Raw genomic sequence first — 20,213 nt, 5'->3', positions numbered from 1 at the left:
TCTACATTGTCCTCAGCTCCACTCAATTTGGTGTCATCCACAAATTAGGTAAAAGTACATTCAATCCCATCAAAATCATAAAGATGTTAAAATATACTGGACTATGAACAGACCCCTGGGGTACCCCCTTGATAACTCCATCCAACTGCACATTGAGCCATTGATGACTACTCATTACCAGGGATCCTGCTTTTCCCTGTTTAAAAATACCACCTTTACTGCTAGGAAACAATCACAAATTCTCTGCTAAACCCCCCCAAATCCATTATTAAAAATAAAGCCCTCTCCCCCCTCACAACCCTCTGGCCCTGTTGGTGCCCCTCACTTCCTACCCACAGGCCCCACAGCCTTGCTGGTGCCCCTCACCCCCCACCCACAGCCCCTGCTCCCCCAGCTCTGCTGGAGGGGGCCCCTGGCTGCCAGGGCTTTGGACCCAGGTCTGCAGCCCCCTGACCTGACTCCCCATTGCTGCAGGCTTGGGTGGGCTGGCTCCCCACCACAATGCATACTCCTGGGAGAGGAGTGGGGGCCCACAGCACCCAGATCTGTATGCAGGGCAGGTGCAGGCTGTGAACTGGAGTTCCCACCCTGCTTCCATCCCCTGCAGCCTCTGGAGCCTGGCAGGCATGACCTGGCATGGCTGGGGACAGCAGGGCCACACAGGCATCTTCTCACCGCTGCTCCTCCCCCTCTCCCCCAACTCCCCTGGTGATGTACTTCCAGCGCCTGCTGCTGCCTTGAGGGTCTCGGCCCTGCGCTACTGCCCTCACTGCAGCCATGAGCACAGGAGGCACATCTCTGGGGCAGTGGGGGGAGGCAGGTGAGCAGTGATGAGGATATCCCCATTTGGCTCTGCTGCTGCCTGCCACACTGGGTCATGCTCACCAGGCTCCAGAGGCCCTGGGGGAGGGAAGCAGAGAGGCAGGAAACAGTGACTAGTAGCTTCTCTGCATGGCTCCACTGTTTCCTGCTGCCCTGATTCCCTCCCCCGGGGCCTCTGGAACCCGATGGGTATGACCCAGCATGGCAGGCAGCACCAGAGCCATGTGGGGATCTCCTTGTTGCTGCTTGCCCCCCCACCCCCTGCTGATCCACAAACATGCCTCCTACACATAGGGTTGCAGTAAGGGCAGTGGTGCATGGATGTGCCCCTCAAAGCAGTGGTAGGAGCTGGAGTTCTGTCACCAGGAAAGTGGGAGAGAGGGAAGCAGTGGCAAGGAGAACCGCATGTGGCCCTGTTGTCCACAGCCACACTGGGTCATGCCTGCTGGGCTCCTGAGGCTGCAGGAGGTGGAAGCAGGGTGGGAGCCCAAACCCACAGCCTGTGCTTGCCCCTGGTACAGATCTGGGGGGCACAGGTCCCCCCTACCCCCCAGGAGTGTATGCGGCAGTGGGAGCCAGCCCTTCCCTTCCCTTGGACAAGCCACCCGTGGCTCCGTCCTGTTCCCTGCTGGGGCCCTGCAGCCATGCATTGCAGCCCTGGGCCCAAAGCTCCACTTAGCTGCTCAGCAGCCTCATCCCTACCCAGCTCCATCTCCCTGCCACTTACCTGCTGAAGTTGCTCTTCAGGCTGTCTGGGGCCACATGCATGTCAGGCAACATGTAGAGGTGGATGTAGGGAGCATGTGTCCACCCCAAGGCTGCCCGCTGCCGAAGCCACCTCTGGATTCTGTGGTCGGTCACTGCTTGCACCCACCCCTTCCTCACCGCCAATGCAGCCAGTGGCATCTGTGGGCAGTTCCCGCTCACTGCTCACCATCCCCCCTACCACTTGCCACTCACCGCTGCTGACACCAAAGCCAGCGACTATGGGCGACCCTCACTCGCTGCTTGCCATCATTGTGCCCCTTCACAGTCTCAGGAGGCACCGGTTAGTCATGTCCATGTGCCTGCTGCCCCCTGTGTCTGCCCTCCTCCCAGCTCCCTGCAGGCTGTAACTCTGCCAGCCTACAGGGAGCTCATTGCAAAATGGCAAAATCCACAGGTTTCTTTTTTAAAATGAGAAACCTTTGTTTGGCTCTGGTAAAAGGTAAAATCCATGGTTTACTTCATTTTTCTGTGGGGAAACAGAAAACCTGGATCCCAGCTCATTACCATGGTGATCCAACTAGTTATGTATCCACCTAACACTACTTTCATCTGGTCTGTATTTTCTTAGCTTGTTAGTGAGAATGTGATGGGAGACTATGTCAAAAGCCTTGCTAAAGTCAATGTGTATTACATCCACTGCTCTCCCACATCCACAGAGCCTGTCACCTTATCAAAAAGGAAGTCAGGTTGGGCAGGCATGACTTGCTCTCAGTAAATTCATCACCTTGTTCTCCTCAAAGTGCTTCACAATAGATTCCTTGTGGACTAGCTTTAGGATCTGTCCAGGTATCCAGGGTCTGACTGATTTGTCTGTAAGTCCTGGGATTCCCCTTCTTCCCTTAAAGATAGGCACTATGGGCATTTATACACATAAGTTTGTCTGCCCTGAATCCAGTGCATCTGAGCAGACTCGATTAATTGAGACTGTGGAGCACATAAACTGACGTGCCCAAAACTGCATCACATATATTTGTATAAAATGGCAAAATGTGCATCAGTGCTAAGAAAATGGAAAACACAATTGTGTTTTAGTTCAAAATTTGATGCGTTTTAGTTCAAAAGTGCACCACTGCCATTTTCTCAACATTGATGCACATTTCGCCATTTATACAACTGCAGCACCAGACCCTTTTAAAAGTGCCTGGCACTGCATTGCATGCATGTATACATGCACCCTATATTTGTCCTTCTTCAATCACCTCCTTCTCAATTGTCCACCTTCAATCACCTCAATCACTCAACCTCCATGAGTTGTCAGAGAATAGCAAATGGCTCTGAAACGGTCACCATTAATTCCTTCCATATCCTAGGGGCAGCTCATCCATCTCTGCTGAGTGAAAGAATCTAGGTTTCCTAAATAATCCCTACCCTCTTTTTTTGGCACACTAAGCCAGGGATTTGGAACCTTTTTTGGTTGGTGTACCTCCTGTAGCTGGTCGAGAAGTGGAAAGTCTCCTGGTGGCTGGTCGATGGGGGAAAAGGGATCCTCCCAGCAGCCAGTTGGTGAGCGAAACTGAAAGTGCTGGCAATGAAACCAGAAGTGCCAGTGGTTTCTCTGCACCACTGCTGCGTACCCCCTGCGCCTTCTAAAGTACCCCCAGGGGCATGCATACTGTCAGTTGACAAGCCCTGCTCTAAGCTATGTGTCTTCTTCCCTGTATTTTCTGCCAACTACTCTCATCATCTGGTAATGAACCTCATTTATGAAGACAAGTAAAAAAGACACTAAACTCCAGCCTTCTTTGCATCATCCATAACTAGGTTGCTTTCTGCATTCTGTAAAGGAACTACCATTTCTTTGATCTTCCACTTCCTCTTAATATACATGAAGAATCCCTTTTATGTCCCTTACTAGTTGCATATCAAATCATGCCTTGGCCTTCCTAATTTTTTCCTTGCATGCCCATTCTTATACTTTTCACAAGAAAAATGAGACAGTTTCCAGTTTTTGTAGGATTTGCTTTTGAATTTCAAGTCATTGAAGAGATTGCTGTTTCACTAAGCTGGTCTTCTATTACAGTTCCCATTCATATATGTATTGGGGCTGTATGAAGCTTCGGTCCCTGATTCTATTCAGTTGATATTCAGCCCAATTCAGTGGCTGAATCTCTGAATCCAAATTGAATTAGGAGACCGTTTAATCTCTCTGAATCAAACTGGAACCCTCCAAATCGATTCAGATAGATTCTGTAATTCATATATAGACACAGCTTTAAATGTTTTTTCTACATACCTCAAGGTAGCAGGTGGCTCATGAATGCTGCAATGCTAGGGCAGATGGATTGTCCCATAGTGCAGAGTGCAGGGGAGTCCCCAGCACACTTGGCAGCAAACCTGAAAGTGGACCAGAAATACTTCTGGTCCACTTTTGGGTCCACTGGGGAGCATACTGGTGGCTCCCCCCCACCTGCTTCATGCTCCTGTGGGACGCTTCATCCATCCCAGCACCACAGCATTCATGAGCCATGCCTGATATCTCAAGGTATGTAGAAAAACCATTTAAAGCTGTGTCTATGACTGAATCGCTGATTCTCCGAATCAGCATCAACTCTTCAGATTAAGACATCCATTTTAAATTGGGGCCAAATACATGTCTAACCTTACCCACAGTAAAGTTATTATGAAGTATTCCAGTCAGCTGGCCTTTTTAAAAAAGGTTCTTCGAAACTTGTTGAAGGACAGTTAGACAATCAAGACAACATTGTGGAACCACTGGCTTTCTTATTTCTGCTACTGGCTTAGGCCTAAGAAACAATGGACTCTCTTCATGGGGAAAAGAGAGAAGAAAAAAGTAGTCACACATGTAGAAAGAGATGGACTGTATTTAAGAGGTGATGCTTATCTGTGAGAGGAAATATCCATCATCACTTACCAAAACCCTGGACAGATGAGGGAGGAGCCTGAAAGATTCTCCTGAAATACTGACATGAGTCTGACCTTGTTTAAATCTGACATGAAGGCAAGTGTCTCAGAAAATGACTTAGTCTTAAAAGAGGATTTTTTTTAACCAATCTCTTAACTGCTACAGTATCCCCAAAACGTTACATTAGAAGTCCAAGAGTCCACAGTTAGATGGACTCCTAGAGAAGTATGTAGGCAGGAAGCTTAAGGAGGTCGCAAACACTTGTTTAAAAAATTTAAGCATTTGAACTGTAAAGTTCCATATCTTAAAGGTATCATACAAGAGGACTGTTCCTGGGAGTGTGCCCTAAAGCAGTAGTTCCCAACCTTTGTTTTTTTGTTTTTTTTTTTGTTTGTTTGTTTTTTTTACTGTGGCCCAGCAGCAGTGGGATGAGGTGCATGGAGCTGACTGCCTCCCTCCCAGGGCTCCCCCACTGCCTGGCTTTAACCCCAGAAGCTCAGCTGTGACCCCAGAAGCTGCTCACCTGGGCAGACAGATGGCACTCCGAGTGGGGAGCTCATGCCATGACCCCGCAGCCAACCTACCATGGCCCAGTGGTTGGAAACCTATGTCCTAAAGACATAACAATAGAAATAGCGAGTGGACGTTACTAAAATCCACAGTTCTACAAAATACACTTGAGCAAGACATTTCAATTTTCTTGCAACAGAATAATTACTGCCCAATAGAGGGACTGGGCCAGGGCTACATTACATAAAAAGATAACGTATCAAATAGAGAACAACACATTTAAAAAGAGAAAAATATGAGAAAACCTCACAAACCCAAACAAACTTACAAATATCCCCAAATGCCAAATTTATCTAGGAATTATCTATATTTATAAGCCAGAAGTTAACAAACCTACATTTCTACAGTAAGTGTTTCTCGTCTCCAGATGGTCTATTGTGTGCTAGCATCTGTTTAGTAACAATGTTTTTATTATTGTGCTAAAAAATATCATTGATTTATTTATGAATCTACTCTTTCATATAAGTAGTGTTTCAATGTCATACCTTGGATTTAAATAATGGGAGGAACAACACAAATTAAAACAGAAGTATTGCAGTGGCCATTCAACAGTGACACATCTACTAAAGCAGGGATGGTAAGTGGAAAATGTAGCCATTATTCAATAGAAGATAATTTCTGACTGGCAGGTTATTGACATTAATAAATTATCTTCATGGCTATCGTCTTTTGTATATTATCTTTCAGATAGATTTTACAAGTATAAAAGTAGTACTCAGATACTGAATGTGGTATAATTTTGATTTAAAATATATTGGCTTATGAAAAATTTTTGTAATGCTTTTAGAAGCACAATTTTATTATACAGAGAAATAATTTTCATCCCAGTTCCACTAAACTTTCAAAGACTGGGTTGCAGAATACCTCTCTTCCAAATTAATAACATTGATTCAGATAAGCTGTCATTCCATTTTGGGTAGTATTTGCATTCCTCAAAGCGTGCTATACTTGTTTCAGCTTTAGCATAATATATCGGTTCCATTAAAAAAATGAGTAGGAGGTGTTAAAGCACTAGAACACTTCATACAGTACCAACAATTACCTGCAGTACCACCATTCCCTCATACATTATTATTAATGACATATATGTACAAAGGAAGCAAGACTTTACATACTGGTCAGGAAGCAATGAATTGACTATAACTACTAAAGGCTAGCAGGGAGAAGAGCATCAAAGTACTTATTTTTCCAACAGGTTCATCGGTGCTTTGTTCTCCTTTATTGATTGTACAATATCACATGCTAAAGTTATAAGCTGTTTGAGGCAGTTCTTGCTCACACAAACAAACAAACCTGATAAACATTCTCCAGGAAGTGTAAGAGACCCTTTCTTCTGGCTCCTTCCTGGCATCAAGCTTATCTGGCTTTCAGTCCATCTCCCCTCATGGACCATTTCTTCCCCCTAGTGCTAGGTCCCTGCTCTTTCTCTGGGGTTTTAGCTGTCTGTGGGTACTCCTAGAGTAGCTAGCCACCTTCAGCTTGACCTTTACATCAGGCTTTCTGTTCCCTCTTAAAGGGCTGACCATGTTTTTATAGCCCACCTTTTCAGAGCATAATCCATCTGACTGTACCACCCTTTTTCTAGCAAATTTCCTCCTCCTCCATTTATCCTCACATCTTAGCCGCTAAGATGAGTCAATTTTGAAGGAAAGGATAGAAAATATGGCACACTTAGGATTTGGTGATTAAAGCACTTTGTGGGGAAATATGAGATGTAAATCCAAATACTCTATGATTACAGTGGGGCCTAGACTTTCCTAGACAAATGCCTGAACCACTAGGCCAGGGGTTTTTAACTTTTTAAAATCAGTGTACCCCCAGTGGCCAGACACAAAACTCGGGGGGCACATGACAGGATGCAGAACAGGAGAGGGGTGGTGGTGGTGGCATGTGGTCAGACGTGGAGCAGTGGCAGAGTGGGATGGTAGATAGCAGCAATGGCTGCCATGTTTAAGCTCCTGCTCCTCCCCCTCCACATCTGGCCAGCCAGGTAGTGCCTGTGCAGCCCACAGAGGGACACCCCTGCTGTTGCCGCCTCCTCCCCCCCACCGCCAGCTCTGCTCCTGGGAGGCAGCAGCATAGGTGGTGGATGGTGGCACTCCATCCCCATGTGCCTGCGTGTACCCCTTAGGGCCTTCCCAAGTACCTCCAGGGGTACCTCCAGTTGACAACCCATGCACGAGGCTGTTTGGTTAAGAGATGGGAGGTCTTTCCTACTTCACTTTGCATCCAGCAGGTATCTACACAAATGGGCAATACTATTTGGTTGAAGGTAGAAATAGAGTCTAAAAGCTGTCAATTAAAAAAAGCAAAACAAAACAAAAAAATCAGTGCCACTGGGTTGCACTGAGGTGAAATAGAATTTGTCCCTCATCAGCTCTACACGGAAGTCTGAGACAATAGTGTTACCAAATTAATGTGTCAATCAACAATCATTTTAAAAATTGTGAACTTACATTTTTTTTTGAAAGATAAAATTAAAATGCTATATGAATGCTCTCATAAATGTTATTATCATCTACAGGTGATTTCAGAGTTGAGGTACTAACATCTTTTGATCACCTAGTTTAGGGGTGGATCTACAGGGAGTGTATTGGTGTAATTGAACCCCCTTTTGGTTCCCCATCCATCTGAAGTTTAAAACTAACTGCCTGGTAGTGGCAGCAGCACTTCTATTCAGGCAGCTGTGAGGGAATAAGTTGACTTTGTGACTCACTATAATCTACCTGATTCCTTCTAAACCCTTCATTCCATAGGTGTTAATGACCTTCTCTTTTTTATGGTATGTGATGTTCTACCACTCAAGGTTTCCTAACTTCTGCAATTCTGGTATCTGTGAGCTGCTCCTAGTACCATAGCTCCCATTCATGGCCCTGCAGACTTTTTAACTCTAGCTAGAAACTTTAACTTAGGTGTGGAAATGTTAACTAGGTAAACATTAGCTCAGGTGTAGGAATAACTTTTAGTGAAGCACTGGATGAACTGTCCAGATTCTAAAGAAGTCTAGAGTTTGTTGTGTTTCCATATACAATATAGAAAATTAATATGCATTTTTTTCTTCAATCTTAGATTGAATAGTACAGCTCTATGCCCTTAGCTCATTAATGAAGCTTCTAGTTTCTTTTTAACTGGAAAAAAGTGTATTGTGTTATATGTGATGATGCACCACACCACCTGCACCCCACTTTTCAAAAATCTTAGATTCATCCATGACCTTGCCCATAGACATGTGATCAGGTTTAAATGAACTGTCAAACTTCTTGGTGCTTATTCTAATCAAATTCACACTTGAAACCTGTTATGGTTTGTCTTTCATTAATTTTGGTATGTTTTCAGTACCGCAGAGAAGGTAATGTTATATGGTTCATGCATATTGAATAAGGAAAAAATGGCATCTTTAGAACTTTCTCCATTTTGCCTCTCATCACTAAAAGAAAATGGTGCCAGCCTATGAATGAACCAAATTCTTTTGCAGAAGTTTCATGAATTGGTAGTATCACTACTATCTGCTAGTCATTAGGAATTTGAAAAATACCTACATCTCCTCTATGTATTTCATATACCTAATGCATTTTAAAATAGCAACCCACACTTAAGATATAACATACTGTTGAGAACCTATGGCATGTTTTCTATTAACCTACATTTTGGTAATTTTGTTCACAAACATTACAGAGAGTTCCCACGTTTTTCAACCACTTCTATTGTGCCATTCAGAGATGTTAAAGCTTCAAATTTAAAATGTGTTCATTTTCAGAGGTGCAAGATAAGAACTCAGAAAATGAAATGGGCAGGGTATATTACCAGGACCATCAAAAGAAAGCATGTGAAGCAGATTTTGGAGGGTATCTAAACTCGAAGTAGACCAGTGCTATTATGGGAAGATAATATAAAAAACTGATTTGGATGAGATAGGAGAAGGTGTGATACAATGGAAGGAGATTGCACAATATAAGAGGAGATGGAAGGCCAACTATAGGCCCTCAAGGCCTGTGAGACCAGAGAAAGAGATCATCTGCAACAATGTTTTGAACAATATACTTTTCAAACTTTGAAAAATAAAAAAAAGGAATACAATCAAAATAGTTGTTTTTTTTTTTAAATATACAGCAATTACTCTTTAAATAAAAACCAAATAGCAATGTGGCATACCAACAAAAATTGACGTTACATTCTAACTTTTCTACTGTCTTTATACATTAACTGAAAATATTAGAAAACATAATTCATTCAGAGTTCTGAAAAACGTTTTTCAGGCAAATGATGAGAAATATGTTGTGCATCATGAAGGCAGCAGCAGTAATGGCAAGAGGTAGGCATTTTGTCATTGTCTGCAAGGTGAATAAGGACAAGAGCAGCAGCAAAGCGGCAGATATTACTATTTTCATTGTTAGCAGCCTGTCGCACCCTTCATTATCCCACTATTAGTACAGATGGCTTTCATGTTATTTTCTCAAGTAGCCTGCCATACTGAAATATATTCCATAAAAATTACCATATGTTTATAAATATTATGTATATTATCATAACATCTTGGCTGAAAAAGTAAGGTAATTTGCATATGGAAGCCATCAGATACCTCTTTTATAGATTAAATGCATATACCTTACAATTAATTTAAAAACAGATTACTACTGGGACTGGAATTAAAGATAGTTATTGCAGCATATCTCTGCTTGTCAGGCTGCAAACTATAGATGTGCTGAACTATCTAAACCTTTCTCTGAAAGTCAGCAAATGTACTGTAGATAAAGATACTCTGCTCTTATAATGGCTTATAACTCAGTGTGTCCTTCATCCCAGATGAATGTTTCAGAAATAGTACAGATACTTAGACAAGATGTATGTCTATATTTTATTTGGACATCTCCATATCAAAGAGTAGACAGAATTGAACATCTTAGTAGCTTCAGGGTCGAATGTGTAATATTATTCAGCATAAACAATGCAAAAGTATCAATTAGGAGGCTTTATTCTGCAATGATGCAGGTGAAAGATGTGATAACTTACTGAGAGTTCAGCTCTGTGATATGTGGAGCACTGTATTTCTCACTACAAATATAATTGTAAGATTCATATGGTGCTTTATAATTCACCACCAAACTAAACTAGATGAGTCTGGTAATGCTGACTGATGGAGCATCAGAAATAATGTACCAATTTCCATGCATTGAGCAGGTAGATGTATGAGAGTTTGCCTCTTTGGACTGGCTGCCCCTAATCTCAGTTTCTAATAATTGTAATTTATAAACACTAGATAGTGAGCTATAGTAAACACTATATAGCAAGCTAATAGTAAACAGATAAGATGAAAATCTTGAAAATTATTTTTCAATGACTTTTACTTTTATGCCTTGGTATACCCCTACTACCATAATCCTCCCATCACACCATCTTTTCACCAGTAAATGCTCTTTTTTGGTTATGCACAGAAGTTAGTTCATATTTATGAGCATGCTTCAATGCTTTTAGCACTTACCATGGGCAAGTTTTTATATCATAATTGGGAATATCTAAAACTAAAATTCTTGGTCTTAGAGAGTTATATTATTCACAGATTTTAAAGTCAGAACAAATAACTGGATTATACAGCTTTACCATAGACCATATATTTTAATCTATTTATTTATGTTTGACAAACATAAGTATCTTAGACAGACATCTTGATCTTAACATTTCAAGAGAGAGAATATCCACTCTATTACTTAAATTTGTCTGGCTTTAATTTCCAGGCATTGGCTTTTGTTTTCCCTTCCTCCATTAGACTGAAAAGACCTTTATTAACCAATATTTTCTCTATGTGCGATACATAATCAGTCACCTCTTGAGCATTGTTTTGATAAACTAAGTGGATTAAGGTCCTTCCTTGCGTAAGCATAATGGTCATTGTTTCCACATTGCAGACCATTTTTATGGTTCTTCTCTATATTCTTATATTCTCTTTGTTATTATTTATATTATAGTAAGTACCAAAGGCATCAATCAAGAAGAGGGTTCTGTTATGTTAATTGTGCAGGCACAATGGTAGATTGAGCCCATAAGCTGCATCCAGATGTGCAGGCACATGTGGTTTGTAGTACTGCAAACCTCCTTGTGGTGCCACAAACCACATGCCTGGAATATTAAAATGTGCCCTGTGCTGCAAATTTGCAGCATGGGGGGCAAATTTTGCTACTAGGAAATCCCAGTAACAAAAAAAGATTAAAAAAAAGTGAGAAAAAAAGTGGCGCAGTACACACAACAGGAGCATGTACTGGCATACAAGAAGGCTTGGTCCTCCAGGGAGATGCTCTGGCTCTTGCATTCCAGGAGCCAGGAGGAGTGGGTAAAAATCAGGTGGTTATATTGACTGTTTATGATGCATTTGATGATTTTCTATAGTTCTAACTAATCCAAAAATTGAGTATGTGTATGTAAAATATGTATTAGCTATTGCTTTCTGATGAATAACTATGTATCATTGGTTAGCTGGTTGTGGGTGTCATAACAGAAGATATCCTATGCTCCTCCAAGAAGGGAAAACATTTTTATATAAACTCTGTGTCCAACTACAAAAGCCCAAACTTCAGATGTAGATTTTTTACAAGAGAATGCCTGCAGACAAGATGTATAGCAAGAGTTAGTTGCAGGAATCATTCAGAGAATTAATCTGAGAAAAGCATACATTTATGCAAATTATAGTCTATGCTTCATGAGCAGAAAACAAGAGAAAAAATAGTAGAATAAATTACTTACTAGAGCTCTAGTTTACGTTCTTGTAAAGGTCTTGCAGAAGTATATGCACATGCTTAATTTTGCATCATGTGAATAAGCTCTTTGATTTCAATGAGTTCTTTTCAGGATGGAGACCTAAGTCATTTTACAGTCTTGTTCATGAATGCTATGAGGAACTAGAGCTGGTTTCTCAAGCCATAGAGGATCTCTTAAAATGAGATAGTTAAAGTGTTTACAGCCCATAAATGCTGAAGTGGACAGACTTGAGCCCTGAGGTTCTGGAGAGAGAAAAGTGAAAATAAATGAATTAATTAAAATTAAAGTATCTCAGTAATCCAGCTGGGTTTTTTGGTTTTGTTTTGGGGGTTTTTTTTGTTTGGTTGTTTGTTTGTTTTTTACCTTTTTGTCTTCGTTTAGTAATTACAGGAAGCATTATACCCAAAACGATTCCTGTGAACATCAGACATCTCACTGTGTAAGATGGTTTTGATATTAAAATACATTCATTGACTAGCTCAAGAGCTGAGACACAGACTATTCCCCATGTATCTTTGTTTAGTGGCTCTGCACAACAGATGGAATTTTATGTCATGCAGCATTAGGCTACTGTTAAATTTTAATTTCAATTAATGGTCTTTACACTCTTTCTTTATGCACACCAGGGATATTTTAGGCATTCATTTCCCTTCTAATTAGCTTTTATTGCTGAATTCATTCTGAATCTCTGGAAGTCATTAGATTCTCAAACATTCACAGCTGAATTTACTTACTCTCTAATAAAATTAATTAGTCCTTTACAAAAAACAAAGAAAAAGTCAAAATTTGATCTACCTTCAGATATCTAGGTAAGTATTAAATATTTGGTGGGCTTATAGTTCTCTATTCTATTTTAGCCTCTCTTTCTCAGTTTTATATATTGACTTTTATCCTTGGCATTAACATTAATGTTTCTGGGCTGATGCTGTGCCTACTTGACTTAAAATGCAGCCTATGTCAAAGGCTTTATCTTCTGTATTATACCACAGCATCAGTTACATACTGTTCTCTATCAAAAAATCCATTATATGGTCTGAGTTTCCTTGAGAAGCCTCGTGCTCACTGTAAAATAATATGGAGACTAAGGGCCAGATCCTGTAAAACAGGGGTGTCAAATTTACCTCATTCCCTGAGAGAGATTTTGACCACAGTGGTCCTAGTTGGTCACATTTCGTCTGGGACAGATGGCAGTAGTGTCAGTGACAATAATTCCAGCTCAGGGCTCAGACACGGCACAGGGAGACAGTAGTGGTTGCTCTGGCTCCCTCTGCATGCCCTGTGCCAGTGCCCAAGCTGCCATATGCCCCATACCATGGAAGCAGCTCAAGCTCTGGCAAACAGCACACAGTGAGAGGGGTTCCTCCAGAGTGGGGCAGCAGTAGGGCCAGCAGAGGAAGAAGTAGAGTTGTAGTAGCATGCATGGGCAAAGCAGCCTGAGGGTGACTAAGGATGTGTCAGCCCTTGCTCACCTTCCTTTCACCAAGCACTATACGCACCTGGGTGCAAAAGCCCCAGATTCTGTGTGTGACAGGGGAGCCATCCTGGGCTGGATTTCAACATCAGCCAGCCCTTCAGTCTAGGGCAGTCTGCCCTGCCTCCCCTGCTATGACTTGCTGGTTAATAAAAAGGATGTAAGGTGTGAGAGGCTGTCCATTTAATGCCCCGATGCCGGAGGTGAAATACATGGCTCTGACCTTCCCTATATTGTGTCCCATTCTTCACGGATGGCATTGCAAATTGATAACATGAGGCCAGGCTAACCTCTGCCCCTTGCTGGGCCTCTAGCATTCTACTCACCCCTGCCCCCCTCACAGGTCCCCTTTCATACTGCCCTTATCTGGGCCACTCACAACCTACCCTACTCCATAAGCAGCCCTCTTGGGCCATCAGGCTTATCTACTTTTACCCTAGCTGGCTCCCACATAGCCTTTTGGGTCACTCACTGCAGCACTGGCCTTATGACTCACACTGGGCTGAACTCAGCCACTAGACCCTTTCTGGACAACTTGTTCCTGCTGTCACTTATGTGGGGGTTGGCCCATGTGCTGCCCTTCAGGCCACCCCTGCAGTCCTACTCAGCACACCCCTGGTGCAGCCCTTCAGGTCACTCTCTGTAACCCTACTCTGCACCCATCACACACAGTCCTTCAAGTGCCACTGTATGCCCTACTCTATGCAGGGCTCCATACACCCTTCCACCCCCTCACTGGGGCCCCTTTCTGCCCCCTCACTGAGGACAGCTCTATGCCCCCTCACTGGGCCTCTAGGTCTTACACCCCACAGGCTCAGGTGTTCACAAATGTGCCTGGCCCCACTGCCTGTTCCAGCTCTAAAATTACCCACTGGGTAGTAGAAGCTGGGATTATAAGGTGCCCCTACCCACCTTTCACTGGGGAGGCAATTGGCCTGGCATTCCTGGAGAACTACCCCAGCATGGGCAGTCCCACCAGGCCATCCTTCCCCAGCAGGGTGCAGTCTTTGGTCATGCCCAGGACCAGGAGCCTCCTGCCATCCCCATAGCTCCTGCTCTTACCTGCAAGGATGTTCTGAGCACCAGCTCAGCTGGGTGGTGTTCTTCCACTTGCCAGCAGCAGACTACTGGCTCAATCCTGAGTGCCTGAGCTAAAAGGGAGCCTATTCAGCTCTCTCCTCCAATCACATGGCCCTTCTGGGGTCATGTGACTGCCTCATCAGGGCTGGCCTGCACCTGCTGGCTGCTATTAAAGTAGCAGGCACCAAAGGTGCTCCATTGTGGCAGGCCACTATCCCCAAGCCCTGCTTCCCCAATTTCCAGTGGCCTATGAGTAGCCCAACAGGCTAGATAGAGTGGCTTCACAAGCTGTATGTCTGACCCCCATATTATATAATGTACTAGAGCTCTCTTTCATTGTGGATTTGCATGCTCTCATTTGATGTGGGGGACCCAAAGTGTCCATACTGGGGTGCAGCTAGGAGGGAAATGGAAGGGGGAATGACAATGGGAGCAGCAGGGCTTCTGAGGGGTATATAAGGTGTGTAAGAAGGAAAGCTTCAAGGATGTGACTGAGGAGCTGAAGCCATCTCCCTACTGAAATCCAAAGCTTAATCCCAGAATGTGCTCATACACTGTTGTTACACAGTGGTGACAGATGGCAGAGACCCTAGAAGTATTTCCCAGTGACACTAAGTGGCAAATTAGTGATCCAGAGAGCAGTGAGAGGCAGCAGAGACCTAGATTGGAAGTGCTTACAGAGTGGCAGCAGCAGGCAGCAACTCCGGCAGCACTCGCAAAACTACATAAGCACCTAGATTCAAGAACCACCTTAATTTTGGCATGAAAATATTTCTAAACACCCAGACCTTTGTGACCACATATGAGCAACAGAAAGCCCTGTCAGCTACCAAGGCACATAACTTCTGCTCAACCATAATGCCATAATGTGATCCAAATCGGTGCTAGATTAGGAATAACCTCCACTCAACACCTCAATCCCTTAGCCAAGGACAAAACATGTATAGAAACTGTTTTTACACTGTATAGCTCAATAGAAAACCATGGAAGAGAAGAACATGGCCTATGCTGTGCAGAAAGTGGGAGACTTTGATTTTTGGCCCTGTCCACTTTGAAACCCACATCTCCTACCTAATAGGAGAGCACCCGAATCAGTACACTATGTAGCAAGTAGTACAGATTGGTACCCAGGACACCCCTCATCCCAGGGAAGCAAGATAACTACCAGGCTACAGAGTCATGCTTGATCCTGTGGCTGCTTGGATTTTTCACTCATGGTAATGGTTAAAAAAAGGAATACCTCTGTCGATATTCTTTTTGATGCCAAAAATCTTTCACTATTGGCTGTCCAGTAGACAAGCTTCAACAGGAAAGGAAAGGAGGTGTATGCATAGCTCAGCCTCTAGAAAGGTGACCAGGACACTATCCAACAAGGTGGAAGATATAGCACTGAGTTCCAGACAGAGGACAGCTTAGAACTCATGTCTCCCAGTAAATCCTTGGCAAGTACACTTATCACAATGCTGTTAGGCAAAAGATGGCTTCTGGCTCAGCCTCCTCATCCAACAGGGTGCTGAAGCCAAGACTGCTGTCAGGCATTCTGTTTTGGATATCTGTCTCCCCTCTTCCGAATCTGGATGAGAGGCATGGCTGCCTTGCAGCTAGGTGAAACAACTTCTAGGAAAAGGAGGAGTTCAGACATACCCTGGTTCCTATTGGTTAGAAATAGATGGCTCCTTACTGAAAAGCTATGTAATTAGATTCAGCCTTGGGAGATTGCTAAGGTTTCTCTGTGCTCTGTAAAGTGTGTGCGCCCATTGATTAAGATCATCCATGCTGGTGCAAGATGTCCAGTTTTTTGATGTTGCAAATATTTTTTTTACATAATTACAATACAATAGTAATAATAACAACAGCAAATATTAATATTATTACTATTATAATTAATAATATCATCTGGTCTTGATAGTGAATGATAAACAAGTCAAGTACATTCAGATTATGCAGGCTGTTAAATGTTATTAAATGTAAATATGTTTATTTAGGGATTTTTTTTAAAATGATAAGTAGGTCATGCAGAGAGGAAAGAGGTAAAAAACAATTGAGCTGTGTCAGTGATTCACTGGAAGAAAAAGAATTAAAATTTGCATCTTAATACTGACAAGTAATTAATTTCCTTGTTGAAAACAAAAATTTTAACCGTAGAACAAGAAACCCTTGTAAACAAAGAAACTTCCTTACTCACAAGGGAAGAAAAAATTGCCTTTAAGCACACACCAAAGCTACTGCTTTTCAAAATTTTTAACATTTGAATAATTCCTTATAGAAATGGGCTTAGCAACACAATATTACTAAATTCTAATGTATCATAGTGCTGTGACTAGAATAACATAATACACACCCTTGGGAAGAGTTAGTGAAAGGTTTCTTACTTTAATACAGATTGTGGAGGAATGTTTCTGACCCCATACTTAAATGTCTATTAAGCTTTAGTTTTAAAGTTTCATTTTCAAAAGCACAAAAAGTTTGTGTATGTGTAAATATACAAGAATGAAACATGGTATGAGAAATATAACCAGAAATTGCTTGCTGAAAAAACTAAATCAAATTGAAAAAAAAAAAATTTTCTTAGAGTTTTCTTTGATTGAGAGAAGCACCAGTGCCTAACCTAATGTTTACCATTGTAGTGGTTGTATTTCCTTTGGTTATTTATCCCGATATAGATAAAAGGGATAATGTATATATGGGATAGCATGTGCTGTGTGTCATATTTTTAAATATACAAAGAGAAGATTCTAGTACTTAGAGAAGTATTATTTCATTTGTGTTTTTGTCATTTTCAATTACTAAAAGGACCTGACCATAGTACAATAGAAGTCTCAGGTAAGTGGCTGCATATAGTTTTACCATGCCTGTTGAATAATTCCCATTTCATCCAATAACCTGAAACACTTCTCTTTTCAGGAAAAATCCAACATAAATAGATCAACTTTCTAGCATACCCAACAGATCAACAGAACTGGGCTCTCTTAGACCAAGGAGGAGGGAAAGTGATTCTTATATTCAAAAGTTCTTCCCACAGCGCACCTGACACTATTCCAATATAAACCTGGAGGATTTTATATCAAGAGGCATGGCTGATACCATGTAATGAACTAGGGGGAAAAATGTTCTGCTTAGCAAATAGGAGTCAAACTCTTTATGGGGCCAAAAAAATGTCTTAAAATACTCCTGAAAACAAGCCTAGGGCTGGTACAAACTACATAGTATTTGGAATTACTTCATGATCTTCATTGGAAGCTCTTTTAAATGGGAGATCTCTTTCTATATATTATCCCAAGGTGACACTTATCTTCATAGCATCAAAAAAAAAGGAACAGCAGCCATTTCTTTTATTCTCAAACCACAAGATCAAACTCTACTGTAACAGAAATTCTGTTTGCCTTTGGCCAGAGGTCCTTGATAGGAACCTAGCTTAAGGAAATAGATTTATGTTAGGTATGTATTTCTTTTGGGTGGTCATTCTTAGTAACTTTCAGCAAACTTAGTCTCAGTCCTTTGAATTTTTTAAAATTTATTTTAAATTGTCATTGATCTATTGGAGCACGAATTGTCATGGAATAACACACTACCAAAATGAGTGGTGAGACCTCAGGAAATGTAGCTTGTCTTACACAGCTGCCTTTTTTCAGTTGTCATTTCTGGTAAAACTGTACTTTCAATTCTATGAAATTCCTTCCTGTTCCTACCTGTATCAGGTTGGAACCTAAGAAACTAAAATTATGGCCATTTCATACATAAACAAAATCTATTCTTGATTCAAAATGGGAGTGCTGGAGAAACAAGGATTAGGGTAATACCAAATGTGGTAGAAGAAAAGGATAAACCTTTATCTAGCATAATGGCTTTTAAAATAGAAAACTAATTTGTGGCTCTTTGTTACTTTATACTGATAATAAATAGCATATATACATGTGGCCCTTACCCCCTGAGACTATATTCCCTTACAATTATCTAAACCCTATTAATTCCCTTATGTAGGATTTTCTATACAACCATTTTTCCAGCATGCCTTTCTGAGTGATAGACTTCTAAATATGACAGAAAAAAAAAATCTGGAGCCACATGACAATTAGCTGGTATTTGTTCTATTTTCCTCCTCTTTTTTTGCGTCATATAAATATTCTTAACTACTATTGCATTTTTGTATTCTAATTTCTGAGAAGATGGTATAGTTTCCAGTTTGTTAAAAACTTGCCTTATTTATTGAAGGCTTTTAGGTGGATCCAAAAACAATAGCACTAGACTTTATTCCTATTCTACCTTTCCACTGCCTGCTTCAGCTACCACTTCAGTTAGTTTGGTTCACACTTTTGCAAACCTGATGAAAGAACATTTGTCCGTCCCTTTAAATGCATGTGGCCATTAACAAAAGAACAAAGTTACTTTCCATATCTTGCTGGCAAGTGTACAAAGCAAATGAACAAGAAAAAGAAAGACTTTTTACATATCTAATTTTTCAGTTCTACTGATCTTAGGTTTGATTTACAGTCAGATACAAGGCATGGTGCTGAAAATGATCCTCACAAGGGGATCAAAAGGTGAAGAAAAGACAAAGGTTTGCTGCTTACTGCACTGATTCAGCTCCCAGTGCATGTGAGAGCAGTCTCAAGGGGTGCACTAATTTGTGCCTGGCTGCCTATTGCCCCTAGAAGCTAGTTTGGAAACCAGGAATAGAATCAGCCCAGCAGTTTCTACTCCCTCAGGTACAATCCAGGCAATTCAAGATCCGAATCAGGTCATTATCTCCTTTGCAACAACAGAACACGCCTGGGGCCAGAACTAGTTGCTTTACAGCTGCTTCCTAGTAGGACAGCCAGAATAAAGGGAGCATAGCATTGTGCTAATTGAGCCTTTAAGTGTCCAAATACTTTCAGGTACTTATTGGTTGTTTGAATAGGACTCATGAGATCAGTAGTGCATGTAAATGAACCCTGCTAAAAACAGGAACATGGTAATTATTAACTAACATATCTCCAAGGTTGGTCAGATTACAGAAATAATTAATTTGACGAGCTATGGTAACTAGTTGACTTACTCTTAAATGAAACAAGGTTTCAAACAGGTTACAAACTAGTGGTAGTTGGGCTAAGGTTTTGAGTTATACACATCTAGTTGAAGATAGGCTATTTTCCTTTAGAGTTTTCTTCGGGGGGGAGGAATGAATAAATACCCTGTTGAAAATGATTTCTCTATGAGGTTTTTTTAAAGATTTTCTGAAGAAAAATCTTAAACAAAATGCTTGTGATTTTCTTTAATGGGAGACTTTCTATTGTCATGAGTGGGCTTTGGATCAGAAATATAGCAAGTAGATTTTTTAAAATCTTGAAAATAATTTAATCATAAGAAAAGTTTCTTACTAATGAATAAGACTATCACTTAATAGGATAAATTAACCTGTAAGTACCTTAACAGAATCAGTTGAAATTAGAAAATTAGAAAGACAAATCCTACTAGGACAATTCACATGAATAAAGATTGCCAAGGATATTTTCTTATATTTCTGTATTATTATTTCCAAGCAGTGCTTTATCACAATATTAAAATAAAGAGTAAGGGTATTTATAGGAATTTTTTAAATATGCATGGTCACGAAGCATGGCACAACCTCATTTTATGTTATTCAGTCTCATAAAAAGTAAAATAAAAGATATTTTCCCCCTGATTCATCCTTTCAAAAAAAGAAATGCTGACAAAAACAAAAGAATCATTCAAAACAGATTATTAAAATAAAAAGATCATTTGAAGTATTGATGCTAATTGAAAGGCTTTCATTTTTCTTCAAAAGCTATTATGTGTTTTCATCTAGAGTTTTTGTTTTTGTGGGGATTTTGCATAAATAGGTTTAAACAATGAGTGATACAGATTTATGAATTTGTCAGAGTGGAA

Source organism: Alligator mississippiensis, chromosome 4 (genome assembly GCF_030867095.1).
Source record: "Alligator mississippiensis isolate rAllMis1 chromosome 4, rAllMis1, whole genome shotgun sequence".
Lineage (NCBI taxonomy): Eukaryota > Metazoa > Chordata > Crocodylia > Alligatoridae > Alligator > Alligator mississippiensis.
This window is presented reverse-complemented; position numbering follows the sequence as displayed.